The sequence below is a fragment of the Phasianus colchicus genome, chromosome 7 (assembly GCF_987193195.1).
Source record: "Phasianus colchicus chromosome 7, bPhaCol1.hap1.1, whole genome shotgun sequence".
In the NCBI taxonomy this organism is placed as follows: Eukaryota; Metazoa; Chordata; class Aves; order Galliformes; family Phasianidae; genus Phasianus; species Phasianus colchicus.
Genome location: NC_143442.1, coordinates 30,916,583 through 30,937,331, shown reverse-complemented (window position 1 = coordinate 30,937,331; position 20,749 = coordinate 30,916,583). Strand labels below are relative to the sequence as shown.

Below are 20,749 nucleotides of genomic sequence, written 5' to 3'. Positions count from 1 at the left end.
GTGAAGAGGTATAAGATTATTATTATACTTGGTATACTCAGCAACACCTGGCAACAGAGTAGAAAGTTATCAGCTTCTAAAAACACGAGAATAACTTTTTCAGAGTTTCAGAAAGCACACTTTATTGAGTAAAGTAAGAGGATGAAAAATTGAAATATGGAAAGACCCAGCATTCTCATTTCCAATGTATATCAAGCCCAAAATCTTTCATACATTCTTGTCAAAAGAAAAAAAAAGAATTACTTGAGTTATTTTGTATGCCTGATGCTTGACAACTTTGATATTTTTTCCCTTCACTGAAAATCTTCATTCCATTTTCTCATAAAGCCAATGACAGATAAGAGACAAAACCCCATATATTCTTCCTGCTTTCATTTCATTCAAACTCACTACAGCTCTCAGTCCAAATACATCACCTCAGCAAAGAGAACCAGTGGTGAATATTTCTGTATAATCATACACTGGAACAAAGATTTCACCTCCTTGCTGGAGTAGCAGCCCTTGGTGTCTCCCAGAAAGATCCCAGTTACTGTGGTTTCCATGTGTGGGTTTCAGTGCAGGACCAGCAGAACTGAACATTATATTCTGTGAAAAGGTGTGAGAGATTCCTAATGGATTAAGAGTGAGGATTCAATTAAAATCCAACTTTATACAATGATACAACACAGTTTGTGTACATTTCAAGTTGCAAAACCAATTATTTAACAAACTGCAGTCTGATCATCTTTTTGAGCCAGCCTACTCACATATCTCCAGGAGAGAGAGACATTAATGGGGGTTCCAGATTGGTGGTTTTGGTCCAACTGAGTTTGATGATAAACATGCCTAAACAGCCAAGAAACAGATGATTTCCACATTGTGTATTTGAGTCCAGGCACCTAATTCTTTCCCTGCAATTTGCATCTCAGCCACAAGTTTTCTGATCATTGTCTCTCATGATTTATCTCATTACAAATAAAATGCCACATGTATTCAAGTGCATAGAAAACTGTTTTTCAGCATGAGGGGTTTTAGCACTTCCAGTGTACTTGAAGAAGCTGGTTATGACATAAATTGTTGCGCCCCATTCAGGGTAACTTCTTTTCAGAAGACATCATTGACAGAGAGGAAGATATTATGTACAGGAGGCATTCTGCACCACACACCTACTCTGAATACAGACAGCTGTTTTAACACATCAATTTTGCCTACTGTAATCTTCCCCCTCCCAGTGCACACAACCGCTAATGGATCTGAGAAGTTCAGATGGATGGCAAGCTGTTCTTCAGTTTTGCAATTTCATTTAATTTAAGTGCATGAGCCTCCTAAATTCCATAGCATAAGGAACAAATTGAAGGTGCTGTTCCATCAGCTGCAGCAGATTCTCTGTACCTGCCAGCAAAACAAACATGGAGATGACTGAGGAATTTTAATGTATTCAGAACTTCCAGGGACACCTGAGCTAAATAAGATTAATTACTGTTACCTGCTCTTTACCCATGATCTCTAATCACTCCTTTTGGAAAAATGTCCTAGAACCTTTGGTGACTGCTAAAGGCCAAGAGTAAGTTATACATCCAACTTAAAATGTTATGAGATCAGAATGGCCCTTACCAACCTTGGATGCAAGTCCAGGTAAGCTCGAATGTCAATTTACAAGCTGTGAGATGGCTATAAATGCAAATAACATCCATATAATCAGCAAGGAATTAGAGCAAATTACATTCTTACTCTCTTTAATCTTTAGCAGTAGCACACTGGAAATTTGTAACAAGTTACTTAAATGTTTCTCTTGTAATATTAAGGAATGTCACTGTAGCTTTTAAATATAACAGCAAACAAATTGTTGTCTATATACAAAATCTGTAATACAGAATTATCCATGTTCCAAAGCGAATGAATGTGTAAAACTTCTACAAGGCTTTCATCTCTTCAGAATGAATGTTTTATGAAAAATAAGTGGTACTGTCAATAACTGAATCAGAAAAGGAAAATAAGTTAGCTAAAAAGCCAAAGTGTTTTGTTATATATGAATATATCTCCATGTATATGCTATGCTGAAGGGCTCTCTCACCTTCACACACAAAAGCCAGTTTGCAGACCGCAATTTGTTATTTTAAGCAGTCTGAAACCATAGTTATTTTGGGAAGCCATCAAACAAAACTGCAAGAACTGTGCTGCAAAATCTAAAAGTTATTACAATACATGCAATCTAAATTTTGAATAAGTTTTACTCTGCTTTGGAAAAAAAAAAAAACAGAAAAAGCAGCAGTTAACTATTTACAGTGGTAGAAACTCCAAACTACTGTTGACAAAGAAATCACTACAGCACTTTATTACAGTCATCCAGAAAACCATCAAGATACATCCCTATATAAAAAGTAATACTTTTAATTAAATGCCCAAATAAAGTAATCAACATTTGTACTTCACACATAGAATTTCTGGATGACTTGCTCACAGACATGGAAAATCTCCTGAAACATACCCTAAGAAAATAGAGCAGATTTCTGATTTGCACAAATGTGGAATGAATGTATGACCTATGTGTGAATTTATTCCTCACAGCTGCAGTAATTTCTGTGTTCCATTGGCAGTTTTAGATGAACTACTGGCTTGACGCACCAACCAACTTCATGTAAATGCATTTTCTCTTGTAGTGCTTAGTAACTCTGTGTCAGTTAAATAACTCACTCATATGCATGAAATCCCCTCCAGGATTTTGATCACTAGAAGATTACTGCTCACCAATGATGCCTGCTGTTCTGGCACAACCATATTCTATTTCACATCCAATAAAACTACACTACAGAACTGAAGTCTCAACTACTCTTCTCATTTATCCATGTGAATTCTCATCATATCTTGTTGAGTCTACAAGGAAAGTCAAACATGTATTTATGTTTTTGAAACTAAAAAGTTACGTAACAGCAAAGTGACATCTTCCAAAACTCACTCACTGTACTCTGAAGACAAATGGAGAAATATCCCTTATTTTCCTCAGCATTTCTGCCAACTTATCATCGTATAAGCTATGAAACAGCAAAGCAGAAATCACTGATCTGTGGAAGATACCATAAACTTAGTAAGCAGCTCTTGTTCAATATTTCCCATCTCTGCCCCAGATATTTTAAAATTACAGATGTTTCCAAGAAAATAGAAGCACTGCACTCAGGTAACAATTCTCAAACAAAATGAGTGATTTCTGTAATGCACAGGTAAAAAGTCATCCAAAACATTATTACTACTATCATTCTTTTAAGTTATTATGGAAAGATTGAAGAACAGTCCGCAAATACCTGTATCAGGTTATATATCATTTTTGAGCAATTCAGTACAGAACAGATCCAATATCACAGAAGTCAATGACAAGTTTCCACGGCAGTTCCTGAGTTAGGACATAAACTGGAGCTCTGTGTTGACTGCTTAAGTAAGAGATGCATTCATGATATTTGAATGCCTCTAAATTTTTTGGTAGAGTTTGATAAAGGCTTTTTACAGAGAACTTTGTTATCCAGCCAGCATAGATGATGCTTGTCCTTGGTTTATTATGATAAGGCAGTTTTTTTTTATTTTAAGCAGCGAATGCAAATAATGTCACCTGACAGCTGAGCTATACAAGACATATCAAGAATATTCTTATTACTTTTAATCCATTTGGAATCTCAAGAAACAGGTCTACATCCTCCATCTCATAGCTGTGCTAACAATCTCCCTAAAGTTGACTTTTGCACTTAGGTAACCTAGACACACAAAACTTATTTCAACTATTCACAGAAATGAAAATACACAGATCTGAAGCATACTGCATGCTTTCTGCTACTCTTAGAAATGCTTTTAGTAGAGTTGGAGAGAATCACAACAACCCAGGGAAAAACACTATCTTGATTTCTGTGATGTTGAAGCTAATGCACACATACTCGTATCTTTTACCAGAAACTGAACTCAGTTTGCCCTCTGCAACATGTGCATCACTAATACAGAGCTGCAAGACCACTCCATGTGTTTAGAAGCTTATTCCTCAGCAGGATATTAAAGTTTCACCATCATTCACATACAACAGAATGCCTTCTTTCAAAGTTAAATAAAGACATCTGCCCATTAAAATGCAAATTTTGAATACCTTATTTCTGTCATATTCTTGCAGCAAGCTAAAAAAAAAAATCAATGTTTTAAATAGAATTTTGACAGTCTTGCAGTCATTTTAAGCTTAAAAGCAATCCACACTAAAACTGGAGAAGTAATAAACAGCAAGTCTGATAGTCTTTTGAGTCCATAAGGTGATACTATCATCATGATTTTTATAAGATTATGCCCATCTCCACAATATTAACTATATATTTCAATCAATATTTCTTGCTTCAAAACCGTAACACCATCTTTCAAACTATTTTTTTTTTTACCTGGAGGTAGTGATAGCAAGCTTATCACTACACACACTTACTAAACACTAAGCACCACAGGAATGCTAAACAGGACTTAAGCTAAGTAGATTGATCTCATTGTCTTCACAATTAGTGCAAGGGAAAGCATATGGTCTGCTGATCTTAAGCAGGTTATTCAGATAACAAGAAAGTTTCCTGCTCAAATGACTCATTTTTCCCCTGAAAATTTAAATTCTAAAGTAACTCGGTAAACTCAGAGCATCTTTTATATTTCCATTTTTAACCAATTTTCATCTAGTTAGGAAAATGCCCAATTCTGCCTTTCTGACTACATTCCAAATTCAATTACGTACATTTCCAACATTAACAATTCACATCTCTTAATTATAGATAGAAGAGTACTAGAAAATATGGAGCATCTTCTTGACTAATAATCAAAGCAGGTAAGAAACCTAAGGTGTTTTTTTTTTTTTTCCCCCAAACCTAATCCAAAACTTCTCACACTGTTTAAAAGCATTTTTCCATTCAGGCCATTAAAGTAATCTTATGAACTAACAATGACCAACTTCTAAATTATTCAAAAAAAAAAAAAAAGAGAGAGAGAGAGAGAGAGAGAGAGAGAGAAGACCATGTAGTGGTAGTTGGAGAGTGTTCAACCTTACCTTATAAGCAAGAAAAAAAAAAATGGAATGGAAATGCACAGAAATTCAGCAGAAGGTGCTAACACATCAGCCAAGGAGAACTTCTGTGCTACCTAGCCTCAAAGTTATTTTATAAGCAATACAGGTGTTATACTGCAAGTAGCAATAGCTAACTCTAGCAGGACCAGACCTGAATTGTGCATCTGAAGTTTATCATTGGCAGTGCTAGCTTTGGTATGGAAAAAATGCAGCAGAAAATATTTGAGCAGAGGTGAGACTTCTAATGGCTATTTATATGCAAGATGGTGCTTACTGAGAGTCTGCTCAGGTACCCCAAACAGAAAGGAAGAAAAGTAAAAATCACACAATAGAAGTTTCTTTGCAGAATGAGCTTTTTACTTCTTGCTCTATTCCCATGGAATTGTACATGAATGATGTCACTGACTCTTCTGTGAATAAGACCACACAAGGGAGAACTGATACTCTCAGTCAAAACCAGCATCACTTCACTGAAAGCGCTGAACAAAAAATAGATACAAAAGATCAAAAAATAGAATCAAGTGTGCCCTGAAATCCTCTTCTGCACAAGTCCTAGTCCATTACAACTTTTTCATAGCTGTTTCTTTCCTGTCACAACAGAGAAGGCAAGAAACATTGCTGAAGGGTTGCAAAGCTCTCTAGCTTCCCCTTTTGACATCAATGGGGTTACAAAAGCATTTTAGACAAAAATCAAAGTGGGATGAGCAGTCACTACAGGTCAGCTAATCTGCAGTTTTCCAGAAGTTTCTCCAGGTGCAAAGCTTCCATTTCTGGCCCAAGTTCATAAACTTATGGCAGGGACACAAGTCATTGGAGTATTTAAATAATTACTGTAAGGTTTGGTTAAAGAATGATTGGGTTATCTGCAGATTTCTTTTTCTAAAATAATGAACTTCAGTTAACTAATAGCAGTCAAGACACTGCTATACCATCATGCCTGTGCTATTAGTCTTCAATTTTTAAGTCACATTAAGAAAGTCATAAAAAAACCACCCTTTCTCCACATCCTCCCTCCACCACTGGCCATCATTAATCGAGCAAGGTATTTTACTCTACATAAAAAAGTACCTACAAGAGAAAACAGTAGATCCAACACTGTGTCCTCGATGAAATCAAAATGTGTAATACAAACGCTTTTGAAGTTCAAGTTACAATCTTTCTGCTGTCATTACTGCAGAGTCATGAAATCAATATTTTAATTTGGTTTTTAGTAAATGAATTTATTTCTTAACATCTTCCATCATCCTCTTAGGATTCATTTGCTTTACAGCCCAGCTATTTTAGTACAACAAAACAAAGACATCAACAATGAGTTCAGAGTCATAGAATGACTGAGGTGTAGGGGACCTTCAAGATAACTGAGCTCCAACTCCCCTCCAGTGGGCATGGTTGCCAACCACTAGATCAGGCTGTCCTGAGGCATAATCCAACCCGGCCTTGAATGCCTCCAGAGTTGGGACATCCACAACAGAGTACACAGAACACAGCACCCAGTATTTCACTCAACACCTATTTGTTCAAGCAGTCAAACACTAAGACTCCCTGTTCTACAAAATGCTTAACAGGGAAGAAGGCTACAGGGTGCACTAAAAGGACAAGAGTCCCCATTTCCCATCTAAGACATTCTTTGATAATGCATCACCACGTTTTATTTCATCCTTCTCTTTAAAAGTGTGATTTTAATAATGAAGAATATGCAGTAACTTTTTGTTTACTTTTTTTCCCTGTTGTTGTTCACTGGTGAGATTTTTGGGTTCTCTCGCTTAAGTGCCACATTTTACCATTAAATGGTTTTAAAGACACACTGATTTCCACTTTCCTGTTTAAATCTGTTTTGCCCCTTCAATTTGATTTTGACAATCAAGACGGTTCCCAAGGGAGCAGGGGGCAAAGTTCCAGGATTCAGTGTGACCTTAGTAGACCACTTCCTGCTTCATCAACATCTGTGCATCTAAAAGTACAGAAATTAAAGATACTGTGTAGGACACAACTACTGCTACTTTTTAATCTAACTTAATGAATTTTACTACAGTAGAGGAGAAAAAGACCATGGAAGAAGCAGTTTATAGAAGTTTAAGTGATAGCAGGATACAGAATTTCAACATATTTAATGGGGAAAAAACCAAATTTGGACTAATAAAAGCTTTCTTTTATTCTCTCTGTAATACCTCCCCGTGATTTGACCATACTTTGATATATGGGGCAAAAAAAAGTAACCACTGCACCAAAGGACTAGTAGATTTGTAGAAGCTGACTACATCAGAACTACAATACCTTTAGGAATCCTATAGCAGTTTACAAGGAAACAAAACTTAATATTTCTCCCTTCACCTATTTAAGATTCATGTTGGGTAAAGTAAATAAAGAATACCTGTATTTTAACAAAATACTTGTTTGATCTAAAACAAAATGTGAAAAGCCATCAAGATGGTTTGAATTAAGAGAATTTAGAATGGTCTTGTTTCAATAAAAAAATGCTGCTATCTAACAACTCAAAATACGCAGACTCACTAACTTTTTTTTTTTTGCTTTTCCACTTATATTTGTTTAAGCACTATGAAAATATTCTGAAGATTATTGTTGTGTGCACAATGTCCTAGAAAATACAATGCTTTGTACAAACAATTTAGAACTCCAGATTGTGTAAATTCAAATTCCATTTTTAATGCAGCATTTTTGTTGAAAGACACCCTAAATAACAAAAAATACCAATAACAAAAAAGCAAAAGCACATTTCTAAGGTCAATGTAGATCTGGAAAATTACTATCTTAATTTTCACTCTTAAGCCTATGTTGCACACAAGTTTGTTTCTTGACAAATATTTTTTGTGGAGTAGAAAAATATATGACATTCTCACAGAATTCTAAGAAATCTAAATGACAGGTAACAAAAGAAATATGATGATTTATGAATATTCTGAATTGCTATAAAACAGGAGCTGTAATAATTCATTCTGCTTCAGATTTATAGCAAAGTAATTTCACTGGCAAAACAACTGCCGTACAGACAGGCTTTCAACAATAGAAGCAGTGATAAATAGCTAATGTAAAGTTAAACCCAGCGCTATATTGAACTCCAGCAGACAAGAGGATATCAAGATCACTTCTCGTCTCAGTGATTTTCCCCATATAGTACATCCAGGATTTCAGACCGAATCGGGACATATTAAGAATGACTAGAGCTACTAGACAGAGAAGGTTCTTGATATTCCTTCATTTTTGCAGGAGAAAGAAATGGCCCTTCTAACTTAACTCTGTCTTCTACTTTTACAGAACCTGAGTTACCTTCCTGGCACAAAATTTCTGACTTTGGGGCTGAGATTAGAACTGCACACCCTCCAAGATCTGGGATAAAGCGCGTCCTTAAGAGCAGAGGGAAACTTCAAAAGTGACTATACTTTGCATCAAATTAAAGGTTTCAAGTACAGAGATCTAACAACAGAAGAGTTAATATATGCTAAATCAGAGGAAAAAAAAAGAAAGCATACCCACAACCCAGGGGTTGGAAATCATTCATTAAAATAAGATAACTCCAGCCCTTCTTTCTACTTCTGCTTTCTTTCCTTTTGATCTTCGTGTAAAACAATGTATAACATCAAAACTCTGTTATATTTTAGAACTTTTTAAAATAGTAATGCCAGCATTCATAATAGTTATAATTTGCTTTTCAAACAACCTTTGAGAAGAAAAGCACATTAAAAATTATCATAATAAATCCACTGGAGGATTATTGTTGTGCTGGAATATCAAAGAATTCAGGATGCACTGAGGATTTATTGTCACAGAAACACTGGAACGTTAAAGACACTATTCTCAAATTGGGTGTTCTTCCTTTGGTTAGATGCCATACATCAGTCTGACAGTCTTCATACTTTCTGTTAGACCGATAAATGAAATCAATTTTAAGTTATATTAGCCAGTATGCCTGCTACTTAATTTAGATATAAATTTATTTCAATATAAATTTTAGATGATACACTATAGAAATGTACAATGCATAGTGTGCACTGTATTTTAAATTGGATTTAGGTAACGTGTGAAGTATTTCCCTTCCAACATGAGCAAGTCATGGAAGTTACTCTTGGTTGATGACCTCCTTCTGACAAATGCTGCAGCCCAAAGCAATCAGTGCATTTAACACCCGTGTTATCTTACTGTTTTCAGTAGTAGGATCCATATCATCACAGACAGGCTTATGTAGACAGTATACCTGTAGACTTGCTGATTGAGGATCCAGTCCATGATTATTTTGAAAAACTTGAAAATACATCCTTAAATTCTCTTCTTTAAACTGTTTTCAGAAGCCGCTTTAAGATACATCCACACTTCATGTTTTCCTAAATGGAGATAAACTCCTGAATTGGTACCAAGCAGCTGACTTCAGTAAATACAAGGGGAAACTCTACTCCAGCACAACATAAAATCAAGCTGATGCTTATACTGTTTTTCCTGTTTTACGATGGTATTTCACATGAGACAACTGTATGAGGTAAAGCATTCTTCCACCAAATCAATTATATATTATTAATTATATAGGAAGAAAAAAAAAGATACTGTTTAGAACACTTCAACTACTAGCCTTTCCTCATCAGCCTTTGAAATTCCTACCCAAGAGACTAGTATGATGGAAGAAAAGGCACGCAATTTCATATTTTAAGTTGAATGGGTAAACAAAAAAAGGGACCCCCAGATTTCAGATTGATAAGTTGCATGAAATTCAAATATCTTGTTAATTCACTGTTCTGCAGTAAGAAACTCATGTTCTAGGTATGTCTTAGTTTCAGCTTGGACCTAATTGTTTTCTTCAGAGTGTTTTTATTAGGAGTGTATTTACTAAAATAGAGAAAAGGAAAAGGATAATTATGACAAGTACACATATATATGTGTATTGCAAGAGATGCACAAGGAATTGCTTACCGCTCCCCAGTCAATGCCCATCTAGCCCCGAAACAACAGACAAGAGTCAGATGAGCTCCCAGCCCCTGCATAATTCCTTCCATTTGACACAATATGGTATGGAATATCACTTCAGCCAGTTTAAGTCATCTGTCCCAATTCCACTCCCTCCCAGCTCCTTGGGCCCTTTGCTGTTAATGGTCTTGGCTCTACACAACACTGCCTAGCAGCAACTTTAAACATCCGTGTGTTATCAACATTGTTTTGCTCCCAGAACCAAAACAATGGCATGGTATCACACCAGACAATCTGAAAAACACAGTTCCTTCCCATCTGAAACTAAGACATGGTAGAAGTTTGCCATCCAGATGACAAGTCTACAACCCCATGCACACCCTACTGCAGGCTGTGATAAAAAACAACACATCACAGTGATATTAGATAGGAACATGACAACAGATAATATTCTCAAGTATCTGAAAGCCCACAGGAGATGCCTTAGGCTTCCACTAAGGCTACAAACAATATACACTTCTTTGAACAGTATGACCAGGACTGTGTTCTTAGCCTCACACACTGACAGCTGCAGCAAGACAACCAGGAACAAAATTCAAAACACGGTATCACAGAAGTGACCTGCCAGCTGTGTATTGCTTCCATTAAGAGATGTCACAGAACAAGGTGTTTTGATGAGATGCAGTCAGAAAAGTGCTCTATATATAAAGTTCCATTGAAGTGACTACATAATTTGAATCTAGTGCAATTATTAAAGAACTCCTAATCACAGAAGATTCCTAATTACAGTAGAAATTGTTAATTGCAGCAGAAAACTGGACAATTGACACAAGGCAAATGAGAACACGTGTCTAACTTACACCTTTATACAACAGTATTTTTTGTTTTTGTTTTGTTTTTGTTTTTTTTTTTAATAGTAGACTGGTATAACAGTCCTTTTCATAGGCAAAGAAATAAACACTATGAGTTGCTAATTCTCATAATATTCCTGCTTAACTCCACAGCAAAACACTAAATACTGAGTTTTCTTTCCAACTGCATTTAATTTTGACTTGTAGCTCTCTGATGTCACGAAATGCAACCTAAAGAAGCTAACTGAGCTGCCTAAATGAGTATATATATATTGCTATAAGAACATCCTAAAGACAAAAACAATACCAATCAGTGTACTGGGCTCCCCGTGCTCTGGATGTCTGTGCTTTTTGTTTGCTCTGTTGCCTGTGACTCCAGGCAACCTGGAGCAGATTTCAACTTGAAAATTTTGTTTCATACTTTCTAGAAACATTGCAGTTGTTGCTGGAATTCCTCAGAAGTCCTTACCTATTTCCTGCAATACCACTTAAAGGGTGAGACACTTGATCTACAGCTGACTTATTCAGGAAGCAATGTCAGGTTTTCTAGGTAACACACTCAAGTTGTATAGGCTGAATGCAGTAGGATGTTGGACTACGGTAAGTCTTCACGCAAATGACATGGCATGTAATACTACAGAATTACATCCCAGTGCAAATTCTCTTTTCAGAAAAAAACAAAAGCCACCCTTCACTGCATCCAAATCTCTCTATCACTCTTTGGATATTCCTCTACCAACTTCCTTTTCTTTTTCTGTAGTAAGGGAATAGTGACGGATTCCCATTCACTTGGAGATGAGTTTCGGAGTTAAGCATAACAATTTGTGCTTTATCATAATCTTTTTAACTTCATGCAAACACAGCTGAAAACAGAAACATCCTCTGATGTTATCTGATACATCCTCTAATTCACTGTAGATAACCCTACAACAAAGTGGTCTCTACTGGATTGATAGCTTACTGTCAGCTACTGACATGTCCCTTGCACTTAAGAGCTACTTCAGTAGGAAGACTCTGGGAGCTATTGACTCATTTTACTCCTTAAATACTGAAATGAGAGTCAGTTAAAGCTTACTGTTTGAAAACTGAATTTATCATGCTAAGTGATTTTAAGAGATAAAGCTTGATTTAGAATATAGTTAGTGGGTTGCTGGTTAGTCTAAACTATACTCTTAAATACTCACAAGTGCTTTAAAGTGTAACAAACATTTTTAATTTAGACTTTGGAGGTTCATTCCAGTGTTCAAATGCATAATCATAAGAAACTTCTGCTGGAATTAATAAGAAGTATGAACACAAGTGTGTATATTCCCCTTCATTTTTAAACAAAGTTTAGAATATAGGTGTGTGCATATCTACATATGCAAGTCCCTGTACCTATAACTTACAGCACACAAAATACTGTTGATCACTTCTATCTGTAGGATGTATGCAGAAAGCAAAAACAAGTAATACTTTGATCTTAGATCACAGAAGACTTATTATTAAAATAGACTGTCAACAACAGTGTTTGATAACATGGTTCAAAAGTATATCAAAGTAAAATAGATGTGTATGCCCTCCTTTATTTGTTCTCCCTAAATCAGCTGGAAAAGATATCTAGATAAGATGAATTATTCTACATATAACACTGAAGAGACTGCAGAGAAATATTGTGATACTGGCAATACTGCTCATTTGCCTTAAACAAACTGAAGCATTACTCAAATACCAGTAAGATCAAGCAAACAATTCCTTATTTTCCTGTGCGTAAGAATTGAGGCTAGTCTTGAGCTTCCTTCAGTTTAATGATATTTTTCTTTGTTCAAAAATGCAAAATCTTCATTGCTATGATCAATTAGATCAATTTCAGATACCATTTGTGCCACTGATTCTCATGAATGAGTCATCTCACATTTCAGTTCTAGATCAGAGCAGCACTGCTGCTCTAACAAGTGAGCACAGTAACCCAATTATACAGAACTCTGAACACAGAGCTGCTCTAAAAAGGTTAAAACCACATCACATCAACAAACCACACTCACTTTCAAGTCTGCACCCACAGATTTTCTTCAGCAAGTACCAAGCTCTCCCTTTTACAGAGATAAGCAAGAGGGCATGATAAAATAGGCACTAAGCACACAGAACGGGGTTCTTTTAAAGGCAGAGCAGGATGCCACAATCAACACCACATTAGACTGAAGTAAAATGTTGTTGGTTTTTTTTTTTGGGGGGGGGAGGGGGGTTGAGGGCATGGGAGGGGAATATTGTAGGCGTATTAGGCGTATCCATCAGGCTGCTAGATGACAAGTTACTTCAGCTTTCCGTAACCCAGTTAGGTATTTGTAAAATAGTGATATCCATGCTGCCTTTTGTTGTAAAATGTTGGCAGATCAACCAATCTCTTCCAAAAACTGCACAATATAAAATAGCGTTTTCATGCCATCACTTCCTTGGATGGAGACCTTTTGTTATTAATGAAGTTTCTTAGCTCTCCTGTAACTATTTCACCACAATTTAGCTTAGATCAGCAGAAAACAGCTTGAGACAGCTATCTTCCTTTGTCACTACATGAACACAAGTGTCTGCATAGACATACACATATACACAGATTCCCCCACACATTTCAAGAAATACTTATGATGTGCCCAACTCAGCTTTCCTTTTTCCAGCAGTTCTGTCATCCTTACACCGACATGTCAGAAGAGACAGCAGCTGCACAATCATCCTGCACCAGCTTTTTCCACTCACAAAAAAGGCCTCTACTGCCATCTTCCGGAGTGTCTGCCAGTCCTCGCCTACAACACGTTGTTTTCCATAGCGAGGAGAGCGTTCTTTCTTAAGGCAGAGAATCAAATGCCCTCCAAGAAAGGTACAATTAAAAACAAAGTCAGCTCCTTGATAATTAGACCTTGGTGAAGCAATTTGAATATCAAATACAAGCTCAAATCACAGCGGAGATTCACAGAACTCAGAACACAGTTTCACTTTTGTTGTTTAAGCCAATCACGCAGACACCGCGACTTTCAGAGTCAGGACTCAGGGATGTCAAAAACACCACATATATACACGTATAAAAAGGAAAAAGGACTCCAGTGGTTCTTAAGCTATCCTGAACTCTAATGCAGTTGAAATCCACTTCTTTTTTTAAAAAAAGTCACTAGAACTTGGAATTTATATACAATAGCATCCAGCTCTGTAGAGTCCATTAAAGGAATTTAATCCACGGACCAAAAATCAGTTTCTAATGTACTCAATCTGAAATACTTCTGCTGCATTAAGAATGACATCATTACAGAGACATAAAAAGGAAAAAACCCTCTTTACCACTTATTGCTTTGCACTTCCAATACACAAGTTTTAAGTAAAACATTTTAAGACAAAACCATATTTTTCCCCCATTTAGCCACATTTTCCCCACTTCATACCACAAAATGGTGCACAGAAGGCACAGTCAAGTGGAGAATGAAGAATTACTTAACTGCAAGCAGTGCACCTTGCTTGAAAACATCTAGAAAATGTTCTTGTATGTTGTCTGTTTGTATGTTGTGTCACATTCTTCTGAAAGAAAATTCAGGAGATCTGCAGATGACCAAAACACACCAAGATAGAAGGATGCCCTACAGCATTTCTACTAACTCTAATAAGCTGTAACACAGGAGCTCTTCCAGGTCTCAGGGTGGAAACAGGAATTGTAATTGCTATGGGCAATTATTAATTTATTCTGGCAGCTGTGTATACACTAATTACACATATAATTGTTGCATTTTATGCATTCCAATTAAGAAATTAGTCTACTGAATTTCGAAACTATTTCATTATTTCCTACTACTTTTTCCAGGACCCTTTTACAGGGAGTTTGGTGTCTAACATGGATGTCTCCACTACAAATGTCAATAGCACAGGAGTATGTTAATGCTGCATTTCAAAGCATGTGTGCATGTATATATATATACAGATGCAAGGTAAACTTTTAGTTTAATAACAGCAACAAAGGACAATTACCTGAGCCGTTCTGTAACCACGCACTCGAGATTTGTGGCAGCTCACTGCAGCAGGGATAACAGAGGCACAACTTTTGATCAAATTCTTTCCACTGAATGAACAAACGGCAGCAGAACCTACTGCAAAAAGTGATCCAGGAACACGGATTCTTTGAGATGCAGACCAAGTAACTACTGGTCAGGGATCAGAGCTGCTGTCTGCACTTCTTGTATAGCAGCTCATTTCAGGAGCCTAACAATCGGTAGGAAAAAGTCTGTCTCTCGGATGTACAAGAGACTCTCCCAGCTTCTGACAGGAGAGTCAATTAGCATGACCTTCTTTGCACTGAAGGCTATTACAGATTATTTTTTATCCCAAATCCAAATAACTTGCATGCAACTTACAATTTCCCAAATGATATCTAGGAAGGCAAAACAAGACAAGTTTACTTTATCTCTACTTTAAGAGTTAGGTTGTCTTACCAGCTGTGAATTTTACTAACAGAGACTGCATTTTAACTCCGCTTTCCCTCGTTTGCAAAGCAGAAACTCGTTTCCACACAGAATGTTCATTTTCTATTAGCACAGCTCAGTAAATGGTCCTATTACTCCATATAACAACACTGTCATTCTCATTATTTACCAAGCCATTTATTTCCGTATGGTCTATAATAGTTATCAAAATTCTACTATTACTTCCAGCTTAACTATTGAAATATTCAGCAAAAGTCCCCTCTCTGATCTTGGGAGATGACTCGCTTTTGTCATCTCTCCTGATTCAGTTCTTAACACTTTTAATGCAGGATAAGGTGAGACTTGTTTTACGTTCTTAAATCAGGAAACCACACCCTATTTATACCTTATGAAAATACATGAAATGGATTTTTTTAACCTTTAGTGATATCTAGATTGCCTTCCTTAAGCCAAGGGTGTTCATTAAAAGGCCTCCTTTGTAACATCAAATGCTATTATTACCTTAAATATTCATTAGCTTATTATGGATCATTCTACACAGAGCTTATAAACTCAATATCACTGACAATGCATCCCCATAATTTTCAAAGCATTTCATTCTCACATCTTTAATTACTTCTCTCAAAATAGCTATGGCATCAGGCACTGACATACAACATCTATAATTCATGAAACTTAAACAGAAGCATCTATTTCATTCTTTAAAAATATTTTCTTTCAAACTATTAAGAATCTCTCTTATTTTTACACATGCTAGTGCATGCTATCATACAACAAAAAAATTATCATATAAAATTCTGTAGAGACTATAGTTTTCTAGGATTCCTCTACAAGGTCAGTGTAAGCTCCGAGAAGCCAAACCAAATTAATAAACAAAAAACACATAGTACACCACAGCTTTAGATAGGAAACCGTGGAAAAAAAAAAATGGCACAAAGGCTGTAGCATGCTTCCCAGAACATCAAAATAGAAAGGGTAGACCAGTATGACACATCAGTAGACCATCTATGACAATCTACACTACAGTAAGGTTATTCCAAACAGGGAGTTCGTGCTACCCTCATGCAAATTTAGAGAGAGCAGCACAGGACCTGCCAGACACCTCCCCTATCCTTCCTATCCACATCTTGACGTTCCAGGAACAAAACCAAAGTGGTTCTCAGAGTATGGCAGATGAGAGAGAGGCAGGGCTGTAACCCTCCCAATATTTTCTACTAAATCAGCCTCTGAATCTTGCAGCTTACAAAATTATTTTGTTCAACTCCCACATGTTGTAATACCTCATGAAAAGCATTTTTCCAGTTCCTCATTCTTGGTGTAAAAAGACAAATGAACCCTTTTTAAAAGAAAAAAAATGTAATGACTCCAAAAATATTACTTAAATACATCTAATCTGCTTATAGATGGCGACTCTGTAACTTAACACAAACACAACCTGCAGCTTGTGAGCTCCCACAGTAATTCCATAAAAGTCAGTACAATTTGTGTAAATGACTGGACCAGCTACAGTTTTCTAGACAACTGCCTTGGAACACAGAGCAATTCTGACACCTTATGGCTGCTGCTGTGTATTACACATTACTCTTGTATCCCCACACACACAGACCTCAATTCACTCTATAGCTGATTGTGTCATTATATCTAGTAGCCCAAACACAACAGCAGCAATGAAGCATACACCGTCTTCTACTAATAAGCACCAATCTTATTACTATCATTCCAAATCAGCCAGCAGGTATGGCAAGTGCATATACAGAATTTGAGAGCTAACTACATCTCTACACAAGAACTACGAAATCTCTCACTAGTACTTGGAATAATCATCATTGAGAATATTCCACTTATTCTGGATGGGGTTTTGAGCAACCTGGTCTAGATGAAGGTGATCCTGCCTGTAGCAGGGGTTGGAACTAGATGATTTTAAGGGTCCCTTCCAAACTAAACTGTTCTTTGATTTTAAAGCTAATTCCTAGCACATGACCAAAAGACTGATAACAGTGATAACTTAACCCTTTTTCATCAAAGGAGAACAGTGCTTCAGCCTACACTCTCAGTCTCACTGCAAAGGTGAGTAAATGAACCTCACAAATGCTACATGATCTTAATTTCTCCCACTTTATGGGGACAGAAGACTTAAAGCCAATAATCTGCAAAAGCAATTAGCTACTCTGTGGAACAAGACAAGTTAAGCAGTTGAAGAAAGCCACTGAAGTAGTTTAAGATATTCTAAGGAAAAGCCTATATCTTGGAAAGGAAAAAAACACAACACAAGATACTTCATTTCTCATACATCACAAGGCATTGTTATTTTGAAGTAATTTGGGCTTCCAGAATTATCCAAAAGGCAGCAGCTGATGGGCCAAGTAAGGGGACATCCCAACAAAACTGGAAGGAAAACTACTGCCACCCAGGTTTAAGGAAGGGAGGGAGTAAACAATACTTAATGGGAAGCCCTTGTGGATTTACAAGAACCTATACTAACAGATTAAACTTCCAGGGAGGAAAACCTGTTTTCAAAACCCTGCAAATGAAGTAGGTGAGTCTAGAAGCTGGAGGAAACTTAGCTGTGAGCTCATGATGAGGCAAAATTAGCCTAAGTGTAGGTGATTAGCAGAGGATTTATTTATCCTATGCATCTTTCCCTGAATTACTTTTAGCAATTTTGTGGTTGGCAAATGCCTATTGGTAGGCAAAAATAATTCCATTCATGCAACAAGACATGCTCCTCCCAAAAACATTTTACTTAATACAGTTAATACTGACATCATAAGGTAACATTCTAAAATGGGTCTTCATGATGAACTAGGGATTAACTTCTTCCTGCAGTGATCTGGGTGCAGATTTAAGTTTTCACAAGACTATCCATGTGGAAATTCAACAAAGAAAACCAGAGCTCACAACATATGAATAAGGAATGCCTGCCATAATATTTTGGTTAAAATAATGAACAATTATTTAAGCCCATTTAAAGACACTGCATTCACAAGCTCTTCACTTCTAGCGTGGGTCTCAAGTTAAACTACATGATTGCCAACAACAGCAAGCATAATACTCAATTTCTATACCTTTAACATTGTGCCCTGACTTTGTTACTTAAGACTTTTAAATAAGCCCACAGCTTGTTTCAGAAATGATGCAGAAATAACCTCGTTAATTATAGCACATCCTAACCAGAACCATACTCCTGACCAAAGTTTGCCTGTACCCATTATCATCCTTCTACTCAATGAAACTGCAGTTGAAAGCATATTTCACTTTTCTCTGAAAAAAAACCTAAAAACAGAAATAAATAAATTATATGTATACACACACACTTGATGAAAAGGGAAGTCACTGACCAAAGTACTTATTCAGCACAATATAGCATAACAGCAATTTATTTCTGTAAGACTAATTTTGGTAGATATACTCTTCAGTTATCTGACACTGCAGCAAAAATAACATTGGCCCAGCGACAAAGAGGATACTCTAGCATGCAGAGCTCACTGCAATAGTCCCACGCTTCTGTGCAAAGACAGAAGAAACAAGATGTCCTGAGTCCAGTTTTGAAGAATTGTGTTCAAGGGAAGATGGAAAAGAAGGCCAATTTTCACTTAAGTAGGATTTAAAACAATGCCTGCAATAAGGCTCCTGTTGATTACCTCCTTGCAAGCATGTAATTAGGCTGTTTTCCTCATCCAACCTTTTTTGAAATAAAAAGGTAAGGAAATAAATTTTAAGACCTATTAATTTGCATACTAAATACAAATTGCCCTCTTCTTAAGTCATATTTATAGAAGAGTTTTTTTCCCTTAAAATTATTTTTTATGCCTCAAGAATCTACTTATAGATTAAACAGTATGCACTGAGAAGAATAAGTGCTAAAAGAAATTATCCTCTTTCAGTACATTTAAGATACTTAACTCCAGATCACTACTGCCACTAGAAAACACAAAGTTAAAACTGTTCTTACCAGAATAACACAAATAAGCAGTCACATTTAATTAACATCAATCAACACAACTTTTCTTAACTTTTGGTCCCCAACATGAGAAGCCACAATCCCTGGCCAACAAAAGAAACATTCCCTCATACAGAGCTGATTAAAGTCTTCCCTAAGCTCTTCTCAGAGCTCATCACTCTCATTCCTCCACCAAAATAAACAAACACTCAGAAAGTTACAAAGCACTCACTTTTCTGTAAGACCTTAACATGAATTATAAATCTTATCAACATAAAAACAACACATAAATCCAGCCATATATAGCCCACCCTCTAATTTTAAAAAAATAAAATAAAATAAAAAAAAAAACAGCATTACATAACATGTAGGCAGCTCTTACTGCTAGCTGGAACACCACCACCTTTATTAACCAATTAAGTAACTTAATTAACCAATTAGGTTTCACTTTATCTTATAAAATCCTCTGTGGGAGGCCAGGTCCTCCTAGCAAAAGATATTTGTAGTCTTGCAAGAGTTAGAGAGACATAGTGGGATAGTTCCATGATAGAAATGCCTACATATTTTAGGAATGTAGGTTGAAATGTTGTTACTTTCTAAGTTAGCAACCAGAAGCAGCACTTAAGATATGCTTTTGGTTGTACAAGGAACTTCATAGATTAAGATTTAAGGAAGAATACAGCTAGATAATGTTATAAGGAAGCTGCTAAAAGCTCCCTTACCAGCAAAACAAAGAAGGTAAGGTTCTTCCTAGGCAAGTAGGAGCTGCCTCCTCTCCCATTTATATGTCCTGGTACTTACAGAAGGGATTTTCTCTACACCATTTTCTGTTGGAGGGACAGTGTACGTTGTGGGAGTGCACTGACAATAACTCTTCCAAGCGGGAGAGGTGCTCTGCGGGACTTCGTGCTCCCTGAGGATGCAAAGCTCACGGGCAGCCCTGGCTGTAGCGCTTGTCTGCTCTCAGGCAGGCTGCACGTTTGCGTGCTAAACCTGACCCACGTCTAGGGCGTGAAGTACGGTGTGCCTTCTGCGTGTAGAAAAGACTGTTTATTTCTAAGGGCTGCTATTTGGCGCAGTTCCCCTGGTAGCCAGGGTTCATGTGTGTCAGAACGCCCTACGGAGCAACAGATTCCTTCCCTCAGTCTCACTGAGTGTGAAATGCAGGTCTTTCAGGGCAGCCTTTAGGGAATGCTGAGTTTCTGAGGTGAACTGCGGAGGGGGCAGGCAGGCGGTGCTTTGTACCTGCTGTGGGCTGGGAGCGTTTCCCTCCCTGATGCTCTGCTCCCTGATGACTGCTCAGCTTGCAGGTACTCTTGCACGCACGTGGGAAGAAGGAACGCCCTTCTCCAGCACGCTTTTCTCTCCTAGCTTCACAACGCCTGCGCGCAGCCGTGCCGAAGGCGGCCCCGTAGGGACGCAGGAGAGGCGTGTGGAAGGCGCGCGCCCCGCCCCTCACAGGAGCCACGCCCCAACATGGCGGCGCCCGCGGATTGCCGCCGACGCCCTCCCTCGGGGCGGGGCCGTTGACGCAGCGCGGCCCGCGTGACGCGCGCCCTGCCGGGAG

The 20,749-nt window shown here is 37.3% G+C and overlaps 1 long non-coding RNA gene across 1 annotated transcript in view; it reads right to left on the bottom strand.

Moving 5' to 3' along the window:
- Nucleotides 1-20,723, bottom strand: part of LOC116235935 (uncharacterized) — a 352,161-nt gene extending 331,438 nt beyond the window's left edge. Inside the window, exon 1 of the long non-coding RNA XR_016468421.1 lies at nucleotides 19,984-20,723. This is a non-coding gene — a long non-coding RNA (uncharacterized LOC116235935). The remainder of the gene's footprint in view (nucleotides 1-19,983) is intronic.
- Nucleotides 20,724-20,749: the final 26 nt, after the last annotated feature.